Source organism: Macrobrachium nipponense, chromosome 26, assembly GCF_015104395.2.
Source record: "Macrobrachium nipponense isolate FS-2020 chromosome 26, ASM1510439v2, whole genome shotgun sequence".
In the NCBI taxonomy this organism is placed as follows: Eukaryota; Metazoa; Arthropoda; class Malacostraca; order Decapoda; family Palaemonidae; genus Macrobrachium; species Macrobrachium nipponense.
The window spans coordinates 4327600-4340099 of NC_087215.1; the positions used below are offsets into that span (position 1 = coordinate 4327600).

Here is a 12500-nt window from a genome sequence, read left to right on the forward strand (position 1 = left end):
AATACAGACCACCAGTATCACAGAAACAAATAACTTGACATATGCAGGAGCAAGATTAGTAGCAGAACTGATGAATCGAACACCACACACCAGCACAACCAACCCAACAGAAACCAAAACAGCAACCTCCTTGGAAAAGGCGACTGGAATAGCAAATCATGTGATGAGATCTGACTTGAGTAAACTGAAAGAGATGCAGGAAAAAGGCTAAGAAGCAAGAAAACAAGGAGGAACTCAACGAGAATACAACGTACAAGAGAGGGGATTAAACAACACAATAGAAGATGTAAAACAGAGGCTTAAGGCCAAAGCACATAAGATCCAACGATACATGAACAAAGGAATAAGGGATACCAACAGAACAAACTATTCGGAACCAACCGAAAAGACTATACAGCCAACTAAGAGGGGAAGACAACCACCCAGAAATTCCTGAAGCCGAACCAAAGTAAGAGACTCTGGGAAAAACATATGGAGCAATCCGGTATCACACAACAAACATGCAACATGGCTCCAGGAAGTCAAGGAAGAAGAAACAGGGAGATAAAAAACAAAGATTCACAGACATCACGACAGACACAGTCAGACACCAACTAAAGAAAATGCCAAACTGGAAAGCCCCAGGTCCCGATGAAGTCCATGGATACTGCTCATAAACTTCAAGGCCCTACACCACGAATAGCAGAACAACTCCAGCATTGTATCTCAAATCACCAAGCACCCAAATGGATGACCACAGGAAGAACATCCTTAGTACAAAAAGACAGAGTAAGGGAAATATAGCCAGTAACTACAGGCCTATCACCTGCCTACCAATAATGTGGAAGTTACTAACAGGTATCATCAGTGAAAGGCTATACAACTACCTAGAGGAAACAAACACCATCCCCCACCAACAGAAAGGCTGCAGAAGGAAGTGTAGGGGCACAAAAGACCAGCTCCTGATAGACAAAATGGTAATGAAGAACAGTAGGAGAAGGAAAACCAACCTAAGCATGGCATGGATAGACTATAAGAAAGCCTTCGACATGATACCACACACATGGCTAATAGAATGCCTGAAAAATATATGGGGCAGAGGAAAATACCATCAGCTTCCTCAAAAATACAATGCGCAACTGGAATACAATACTTACAAGCTCTGGAATAAGACTAGCAGAGGTTAATATCGAGAGGGATCTTCCAGGGCGACTCACTGTCCCCACTACTCTTTGTAGTAGCCATGATTCCCATGACAAAAGTACTACAGAAGATGGATGCCGGGTACCAACTCAAGAAAAGAGGCAACAGAATCAACCATCTGATGTTCATGGACGACATCAAGCTGATGGTAAGAGCATCAAGGAAATAGATACCCTAATCCAGACTGTAAGGATTGTATCTGAGGACATCAGATGAGTTTGGAATAGAAAAATGCGCCTTAGTCAACATACAAAAAAGGCAAGTAACGAGAACTGAAGGGATAAAGCTACCAGATGGGAGCAACATCAAACACATAGATGAGACAGGACAAATACCTGGGAATAATGGAAGGAGGAGATATAAAACACCAAGAGATGAAGGACACGATCAGGAAAGAATATATGCAGAGACTCAAGGCGATCTCAAGTCAAACTCAACGCGGAAATATGATAAAAGCCATAAACACATGGGCAGTGCCAGTAATCAGATTCAGCGCAGGAATAGTGGAATGGACGAAGGCAGAACTCCGCAGCATAGATCAGAAAACCAGGAAACATATGACAATACACAAAGCACTACACCCAAGAGCAAATACGGACAGGACTATACATAACACGAAAGGAGGAAGGAGAGGACTACTAAGTATAGAGGACTGCGTCAACATCGAAAACAGAGCACTGGGCAATATCTGAAAACCAGTGAAAACGAGTGGCTAAAGAGTGCATGGGAAGAAGGACTAATAAAAGCAGACGAAGACCCAGAAATATACAGAGACAGGAGAAAGACAAGAAAGAACAGAGGACTGGCACAACAAACCAATGCATGGACAATACATGAGACAGACTAAAGAACTAGCCAGCGATGACAATTGGCAATGGCTACAGAGGGGAGAGCTAAAGAAGGAAACTGAAGGAATGATAACAGCGGCACAAGATCAGGCCCTAAGAACCAGATATGTTCAAAGTACGATAGACGGAAATAACATCTCTCCCATATTTAGGAAGTGCAATACGAAAAGTGAAACCATAAACCCACATAGCAAGTGAATGCCCGGCACTTGCACAGAACCAGTACAAAAAGAGGCATGATTCAGTAGCAAAAGCCCTCCACTGGAGCCTGTGCAAGAAACATACAGCTACCTTGCAGTAATAAGTGGTACGAGCACCAACCTGAAAGGAGTGACAGAAAACGATCAGGCGAAGATCCTCTGGGACTATGGAATCAGAACGGATAGGGTGATACGTGCAAACAGACCAGATGTGACGTTGATGACAAGTCAAGAAGAAAGTATCACTCATTGATGTCGCAATACCATGGGACACCAGAGTTGAAGAGAAAGAGAGGGAAAAATTGGATAAGTATCAAGATCTGAAAATAGAAATAAGAAGGATATGGGATATGCCAGTGGAAATCGTACCATAATCATAGCACTAGGCACGATCCCAAGATCCCTGAAAAGGAATCTAGAAGAAACTAGAGGCTGAAGTAGCTCCAGGACTCATGCAGAAGAGTGTGATCCTAGAAACGGCACACATAGTAAGAAGAGTGATGGACTCCTAAGGAGGCAGGATGCAACCCGGAACCCCACACTATAAATACCACCCAGTCGAATTGGAGGACTGTGATAGAGCAAAAAAAAAAAAAAAAAAAAAAAAATAATAATAATAATTCGCATGAATGGTATTATCTCCTGAATAATTATGATATTAATAATAATAAAAATAATAACATTAATAATAATAATAATCTATATGAATAGTGTTTAAGTCTGAATATAATGATAATAATAATAATAATAATAATAATAATAACTAATAATAATTAATAATAATATAATATAGTCAACGCCCGCCGTATGAGTCACCTTCGGGAAACCAATAAAACTCGACCTACCGGAGAAGTGCTCTGACCGTACTGGAGAGATCGCAACACCACGATAAATAGGAGAAGGACTCGCCACTGGAATTCAGTCCCTCAGCAGTATCGCTTGATAAGTCCTGTCGATCAGGAGGAAACGTCGCGTTAGAGACGAGAGAGAGAGAGAGAGAGAGAGGAGAGAGAATTGTAAAGCAATAATAATCAAATGACTCACCGAATTTTACCATGCCCTTTGGTGCGTTTGCTCGCCAGTCCTAAGCAAACAACGAGAAGCCGTCATCAGAAAGATAGAGAAGATTTTACTCTGTTATAAGATGTTAATAGTGCTGAAGCAGCAGTATTTTTAACAAAATAATAATAATAATAATAATGATGATGATGATGATGATGATGATGAAAAATATCCATATGAATGGTGTTTATATCCTAAATAATAATAATAATAATAATAATAATAATAATAATAATAATAATAATAACTGAAAAAGAAACCCACAAAATCACAGAAAGGGTCTGAAAGTACTCGAGTGTTGAGAAAAATAAAATGTAAATATTTATAAGTAAACACCTTATACACAGTAATTTTATGGGTTTCTTTTTCGATCTTCAGAAGAAATTTGAAAGAGGTTTTTGTTTGGTTCAATAATAATAATAATAATAATAATAATAATAATAATAATAATCACACTTACTTTAGCAGTACAATCGCTACTGCAGATCCCAATACTGAACCAATGCTGACGTGGGGGAATGATTTGCATGGGAGATACTTTGTGGCCAAACATCAATATGCCAGCATCCATTGGACGCAGGTTCTCTGTGTAGAATATTCTCAGGCCTGAATTGTCCACTACACCTGTTGGGAGAGATTGTATGTATATGTATGTTATGTATGTTATGTATGCGTAAGTCTTTCTTCAAGAAAGCCACCTAAAGATTTCTAAGTAATCCCTCAAAATGACAGTCCAAGAAACAGAAGATATAATAATTAAACAGCCCAAGCACATGAAGACACAAAACCAGACCTTTCCTGAGATTAGGAAAAATAGACGCCAAAAAAAAAAAAAAAAAAAAACTTTCCCGAGGAAAAAACTACATGACACAAAACCAGACCTTTCCCGAGGTTTTAAAGAAAAACTAGACACAAAACCAGACCTTTCCTGAGATTAGGATTGTCGTAATGCAACTCCATCATGAAGTAGGTGGCCCCTCCGTGTTCCTCTCCCAGTGGGAAGCCGATGTTCTCTGGCATAAAGTTGCCTGGTGAGTGTAAGGAAAAGTGACATTAGAGGTAGTTTGGTGAAAACAGTGTAGAAATTGACGAGCTGTTATTTTGTTTGACAGTTTTGTCAGTATTAATAGGTATGTGGGTTCCTTGTGAATGAGAGTTTGGGGAAATTAGTAATAATATCTTTTATGATCGGTGTAAAATCTAATTAATTTAATTATAATATATTCATGAATTGCATTTGTATTTCATTATCAAACAGGAATATCAATCCTTCAATTTTTTAAAATTAAATTGCAACACATTTCCCCAGAACACTAATTTTTCCTCACATCCACCTACAATAGCCAAGGCTATGAGGTGACTGGTACAAAAAATAAATTTAAAGTTTAATTCTTATTCATTTCTTATTTCACTAAACCTCTAGTTTTCCTCACCTTCACCTCCAACACCCCAGGATATGAGGGGATTGGTTTAAAAGATAAATTCAGGGTTTTAATAGTTTTTTCAAGGAATAAACTAATTAAATCAGTCATTACCAAATAGAAATATTAATCCCATGAACTTCTGAGAAGAAAAATTCTAAATTTTAACACTTTTTCATTACTTTATTTTCACCATAACGTTAGATTTTCCTCACCTTCACCACCAACAGCCCCTCAGGCAATGAGAGGACAGGTACAAAACATAAATTTAAGATTCTAGACTTTTTTATTTCTGGTTTCACTGGAACGTTAGATTTTTCCTCACCTTCCCCCTCTAATAGCCCAGGCTACCATGTCAGTCGATTTTCCATGGGTTATATATTTCCTCACCTTCCCAGGCTATGAGAGGACAAGTACAAAAGATAAATTTAAGGCTTGAAAACCTCTTCATCACTGATTACACCAAACTCCAGTTTTTCCTCACCTTCACCACCAACAGCCCAGGCCACCAGGGGACTGGTGCAGTACCTCCAGGAGACGGGCATATTGGCACCGAAGCACTGGGCTCCATCGACGTCTGTCCACTTTTCGAAATATTTGTCGCTTTCTGGTAGATGACACTCGTACAGAAGGATGTGGTGGACATGCTGGATGTTGTCCTCGGAGATGATGGGTACATACTGTGGGGTGTGTTTGTTAATACACATACACATGCACACACAAACACACACACACACACACACACTATCATATATATATATATTTATTATATACATATATATATAATATATCTATATATATATATATATATATATATATATATATAGTATATATATATATATATATATATATATATATATATACTATATATATATATATATATATATATATATGGATATATATATATATAGTATATATATATATATATATATATATATATATATATATATATATATATATATATTATATATACTATATACTATGTACTATATGTATATGGGTGTATGCGCACTGTACATTGTGTTGAGGGTGTATAAAGGTTTTAAATATACTCTAAGCAACAACTGGACAGATTTTTAAGTATTAATAATAATAAAAAAAAAAAAAAAAAAATAATAATAATAATAAGAATTATTATTATTATGTTATTATTATATTATTATTATTATTATTATTATTATTATTATCATTATTATATTATTATTATAAGTAAGCTTGAAAAAACTATTAAACAATAAAAATAGAAATAAACAAAAAAATAACAAAAAACTACAGTTGGACAGATTTGTAAGCAATAATAATAATAATAATAATAATAATAATAATAATAATAATAATATTAGTTAGAAGAAACGATTAAAAAATAAAAATATAAAGACATGAAAATAACAAAATTAAGATTAGAAATAAACATAACATAAATCATATTTATTTCTAATTTTCTTAATATTCACAAGCAGACAGAAACATTCCATTGGCGACTCCAAACAACGACTTACCCCAATTACGTGGGTCTTCCGGGGCATGGGAGGAATCTTGAAGAGTTTGCACCAATAGAGGGTCGTCAGGTCTTCCGGAAGTTTCACCTGGTTGAGATTTTCAGTCACTGACACCTTGCAGAAATCCTCATTGAATTTGTAAATATCACTGATGTACTAAGTTTTGTGAATGCATGCCAGGATTTGTGTGTTTTTATATATTATTATAACCTGGCTGGATATTTTCAGTCACTGACACCTTGTAAAAATCTCATTGGAGTCTATAAACAATATCACTGACGTAGTGAGTTTTGTGAATTCATTCCAGGATTTTTTTTATTTATTTTTCTGGTGGGGGAGGTAGGTGTTTATACCTTATTGTAAGGAAGTACGGGAGATTTCACATGGCTGGATATTTTCAGTTACTGACATTTCCCTTGGCAAAATCCTCATTGGAATTTATAAACAATATCACTGACGTAGTGAGTTTTGTGAACTCATTCCAGGGGGGGGGTTTTTTTTTTTTTTTGTTTTTTTTTTTTTTTTTTTTTTTTTTGTCGGGGGCGGGGGGGTCTTGGTTATACATACTCTAAGTAAGTACGAAAGGGTTTCACCTGGTTGGGATATTTTCAGTCACTGACATCTTGCAAAACCCGCATTGGAATGTATAAACAATATCACTAATGTATTGAGTTTTGTGAATTCACTCCAGGATTTTTTAGTGTTTATACGTTATTCTAATTAAGTACGAAGGTTTTCAATTCATCATTTGAAAAAAAAGATAAAAAAACGTTGTTTTGAAAAGTCTAATTTAAAAATGTTGCATTATAAATCACTGATGTAATGAGTTTTGTGAATACATTCCAGGATTTTTGTGTGTGGGGGGGGGGTGTTTATACATTATTCTAAGGAAGTACGAATATTTTCAATCCATCATTTAAAAAATAAAGGATAAAAAATGTAGTTTTGAAAGCCTAATGTTAAAAATTTTGCATTGCATAAATCTTCATTCCTAGAATAATTTTGTGCATGTGTGTTTATACATTATTCTAAGGAAGTACGAATGTTTTCAATCCATCATTTAAAAAAAAGGGATAAAAATGTACTTTTGAAAGTTTACGTTAAAAATTTTGCATTACATAAAACTGAAATTGTCAATAAGTCAATATTGACTTTAGTGAATTCATCCCATGATTTTTTTTTCATGTTTATACATTATGATTAAGGAACTATGAAGTTCTTTCAATCCTTCATCTAATAACAACAACAACAACAAGGTAGTTTGTAAAAGGCTTACTCCCCGAGTAAGCGAAAATCTCAGGACCCTTACATTAGGTGACCTGACGTCCCAAGCCTTGACGTCGTCTCCCATGAGGGGCAGCTGGAAGCTGGGTTCGTTCAAGAAGATGCTTTTGGCACCTCTTCTGGAATGGTACCCAATCGCCATCGGGTCTTCTCCGGCCGGGTCCGAATTCCCATAGGCCCAGATGAGGCGGACTGTGTCGTCTTTCTAGTTAGACAAGTGGTGATATGGCCGACAGATGCTTATAATATCTATTAAAGGAGTAATTGGTTTAAAAACATATTATTTGTATAAATGTGAAGACTAATATCAGCTAGAGAATATGTTGCTATGGCTAACAGATGTTTATAATATCTATTAAAGGAGTAATTGGTTTAAAAACATATTATTTGTATAAGTGTGAAGAATAATATCAGCTAGAGAATATGTTGATATGGGCAACAGATGTTTATATGTCTATTAAATGGGTAATTGGTTTAAAAACATTATTTGTATAAGTGTGAAGAATAAAATTAGCCAGAGAATATGTTGATATGGCCAACAGATGTTTATAATATCTTTTAAAGGAGTAATTGGTTTAAAAACATATTATTTGTATAAGTGAGAAGAATAATATTAGCTAGAGAATATGTTGATATTTGTTAACGTAGGGGTAATAATCTTAAATCATATTCTTTGCAATTCATTTAAAGATGATATCAACTAGAGAATATATTATCATGTTTTTGGGGGGGGGGGGAGTTTGGTGATTGGTTTAAAGCATATTCTTTGTAATTAGTGTGAAGAATGATATCAGCTAGAGAATATGTTTTAATATTTGTTGAAGGTAGAAGTAACTAGTTTAAAACATAATCTTTGTAAATAGTGTAAAGAATTATATTAGCTAGAGAATGTTTTAATATTTGTTGAAGGTAGAAGTATCTCGTATAAAACATATTCTTTGCAAATAGTGTAGAGAATGATATCAGTCAGAAAATATATTATAATACTTTTTAAAGTTTGGCGATTGGTTTGAATTATATCCTTTGTAATTAGAGTTTGAAGAATGATATCAGAGGGAATTGGTCATAATATCTTTTGATGGTTGGAGTGTTTCAAATCATATTCTATGCAATTTCATGATACATGACAAATCTTCCTTTAATTACACCAGTTAAGTGAAATAATTCATTAGGGGACTGACCAACCTTGAGGGGAATATACTATATAAAGTGGTAGTCATCTTTTGGTATATGACTAATCATCTGACATCCACATCAATAATGGTTATTAGTCAGTCTTATGATGTGTGACGAATCATCCTTAACAAAAAATCAGTAAAACGAAAGGCAGACTTTCTTCCCTTAACTCACCCTGAGCTCCAAGTCCTCCGCTGCGTCACAAGTAGACCAAAAACGCGAAAACCTGAGGACGGTGTGTGTGTCGTTCTGAAAGCCTCCCAGAAGCTGGACGTTCTGAGACGCGTCCACCTGTGGAACAGTGTTCCCAGTGGCATAACGATCCTGAAGAAGGAAGAGATGAGGTAAGAAGGGATTTGCCAGCGGCGTAGCGATCCTGAAGAAGGATGAGATGAGGTAAGAAGTATTTTCCAGTGGCGTAGCGATCCTGAAGAAGGGAGAGATGAGGTAAGTTGGGATTTGCCAGCGGCGTAGCGATCCTGAAGAAGGGAGAGATGAAGTAAGAAGGGACTTGCCAGCAGCGTAGCGATCCTGAAGAAGGAAGAGATGAGGTAAGAAGGGATTTACCAGCGGCGTAGCGATCCTGAAGAAGGAAGAGATGAGGTAAGAAGGGATTTGCCAGTGGCATAGCGATCCTGAAGGAGGAAGAGATGAGGTAAGAAGGTATTTGCCAGCGGCGTAGCGATCCTGAAGAAGGAAGAGATGAGGTAAGAAGGGATTTGCCAGTGGCGTAGCGATCCTGAAGAAGGAAGAGATGAGGTAAGAAGGGATTTGCCAGCGGCGTAGCGATCCTGAAGAAGGAAGAGATGAGGTAAGAAGGGATTTGCCAGTGGCGTAGCGATCCTGAAGAAGGAAGAGATGAGGTAAGAAAGGATTTGCCAGTGGCGTAGCGATCCTGAAGGAGGAAGAGATGAGGTAAGAAGGGATTTGCCAGCGGCGTAGCGATCCTGAAGAAGGAAGAGATGAGGTAAGAAGGGATTTGCCAGCGGCGTAGCGATCCTGAAGAAGGAAGAGATGAGGTAAGAAGGGATTTGCCAGTGGCGTAGCGATCCTGAAGAAGGAAGAGATGAGGTAGGAAAGGATTTGCCAGCGGCGTAGTGATCCTGAAGAAGAAGAGAGAGAGGTAAGAAGGGATTTGCCAGGGGCGTAGCGATCCTGAAGGAGGAAGAGATGAGGTAAGAAGGGATTTGCCAGCGGCGTAGCGATTCTGAAGAAGGAAGATATGAGGTAAGAAGGGATTTACCAGTGGCGTAGCGATCCTGAAGAAATGGAAGAAAGATGAGGTAAGAGAGGTTTGCCAGTGGCGTAGCGATCCTGAGGCGAAGGAATGAGGTAAGAAGGTATTTGCCAGTTGGCTGCCGTACGATCCTGAAGAAGGAAGAGAGAGTAAGAATGGGATTTGCCAGCGCTGTAGCGATCCTGAATTTAATGGAAAAGAGATGAGTAAAAAGGGATTTGCCAGTGGGGCGTAGCGATCCTGAGAAGGAAGGAAGATCAGGTAAGAAAGGATTTGCCAACGGCGTAAAGCGGATCCTTTGAGAAGGAGAGATCCCAGGTAAAGAAGGGTACGCCAGTGGGCGTAGCGGATCCTGAAGAAGGAAGAATGAAGGTAAGAAAGGATTTGCCAGTGGCCGTGCGGGATCCTGAAAGAAGGAAGAGAATGAAGGTAAGAAGGACTTGCCAGTGGCGTAGCCGGATCCTGAAGAAGGGAAGGGAGATGAGGTTAAAAGGGGACTTGGCCATGCGTTACGCGAATCCTGAAGAAAAGGAAGAGATGGTAAGAAAGGGTTTGCCAAAGTGGCGTTACGCGAATACCTGACAGGAGGAAGAGATGAGGTAAGTAAGAAAAAGGTAAATTTGCCAGCGTCGTAGCGATCCTGAAGGAAGGAAGAGATGAGGTAAGAAATGGGTAATTTGCCAGCGGGGGGGGCGTAGAGATCCCTGAAGAAAGGAAAGAGAATGAAGGTAAAGAACGAATTGGGATTTTGCCAGTGCGTAGGCGATCGCCTGAAGAAGGCAAGAGATGAGGTAAGAAGGATTTTTGGCCAGCTCGGCGTTAGTGAATTCCTGAAAGAAGGAAGAGATGAGGTAAGAAAGGATATTTGCCTAGTGGCGGTAAGCGATCCTGAAGAAAAGGGAGAGATGAGGTAAGTAGGGAGGATTTTGCCGGTGGAATTCTGAAGAAGGAAGAGATGAGGTAAGTAGGGATTTGCTTGTGCATCCTGAAGAAGGAAGAAATGAGTTAAGAAGGGATTTGCCAGTGGCGTAGCGATCTTGAAGAAGGAGGAGATGAGGTAAGTAGGGATTTGTCAGCGGCGTAGCGATCCTGAAGAATGAAGAGATGAGGTAAGAAGGGATTTGCCAGTGGCGTAGCGATCCTGAAGAAGGAAGAGATGAGGTAAGAAAGGATTTGCCAGTGGCGTAGCGATCCTGAGGAGGAAGAGATGAGGTAAGAAGTATTTGCAGCGGCGTAGCGATCCTGAAGAAGGAAAGAGATGAGGTAAGAGGTATTTTGCCAGCGGCGTAGCGATCCTGAAGAAGGATGAGATGAGGTAAGAAGGGATTTGCCAGTGGCGTAGCGATCCTGAAGAAGGAAGAGATGAGGTAAGAAGGGATTTGCCAGCGGCGTAGTGATCCTGAAGAAGGAAGAGATGAGGTAAGAAGGGATTTGCCAGTGGCGTAGCGATCCTGAAGAAGGGAGAGATGAGGTAAGTAGGGATTTGCCGGTGGAATCCTGAAGAAGGAAGAGATGAGGTAAAGTAGGTATAGCTTGTGGCATCCTGAAGAAGGAAGAAATGAGTTAAGAAGGTATTTGCGATCTGAAGAAGGAAGAGATGAGGTAAGAAGGGATTTGCCAGCGGCGTAGCGATCCTGAAGAAGGAAGAGATGAGGTAAGTAGGGATTTGCCAGTGGCGTAGCGATCCTGAAGAATGAAGAGATGAGGTAAGAGGGAATTTGCCAGGGGCGTAGCAATCCTTAAGGATAAGAAAGAATGGACAGGGTGTTTACAGTACGCAAACCTGCAGCGAAAAATAAACAAACAAATAAATAAATTAATTAATTAATTAATTAATACCTACAAATCGAGTCACTTGTAGGAAGGTACTAGGGCCACATTTAGTGAAATTTCGGTAAAAATCAAGAAGTGGGTTATTGTGGCAAACCTGCAGTAGAAAATAAATAAATAATAAAATAAATACCTCTTGTTTTATCTAAATTTCTCTACAAATCGAGTCAATTGTAGAAAGGTATTAAGGCAACATTTAGTGGAATTTCGGTAAAATCCAGACGTGGGTTATTGCGAAATCTTGCTAACCAACAGAGAAACGAACTGGGCACATAAATATAGCCTTATTATAGAAAGGTTAAGTAATGTACCACAGCTAAACATTGATATTTTCAAAGAATTAACGGTGAGACTGATTAATATTTTGATATTTTTATCATTCAGTTTGATAAAAAAAAAAATTTGTTATAGGTTTTCATTGTGGACAAAAAAACATAATTGATAAAATTATTAGTTTTCATTGTGGACAAAAAAACTTAATTTATAAAAATACAACAGAGAAAGAGAAGGTTGCAAGGATTTATCATACTTAGTACTGGAGATAAGAAAACTTAAAAAGGAATTAAGAAAAATATGATTAGAGTTTGAATGAATATGAAACTGACAGAAAAATTATATATATATATATACCCATATATATATATATATTATATATATATATATATATATATATATATACCATCGAGTTACAAATGTCCTTTAATATCTAATCAGCTCTACCTCGGAATTAAATATATTTTCATATACATTGACCGAAGGAG

At 37.8% G+C, this 12500-nt stretch overlaps 1 pseudogene; it reads right to left on the bottom strand.

Moving 5' to 3' along the window:
* The window catches only part of LOC135199902 (DBH-like monooxygenase protein 1), a 22722-nt pseudogene that overhangs the window by 7942 nt on the left and 2280 nt on the right, over positions 1–12500 (bottom strand).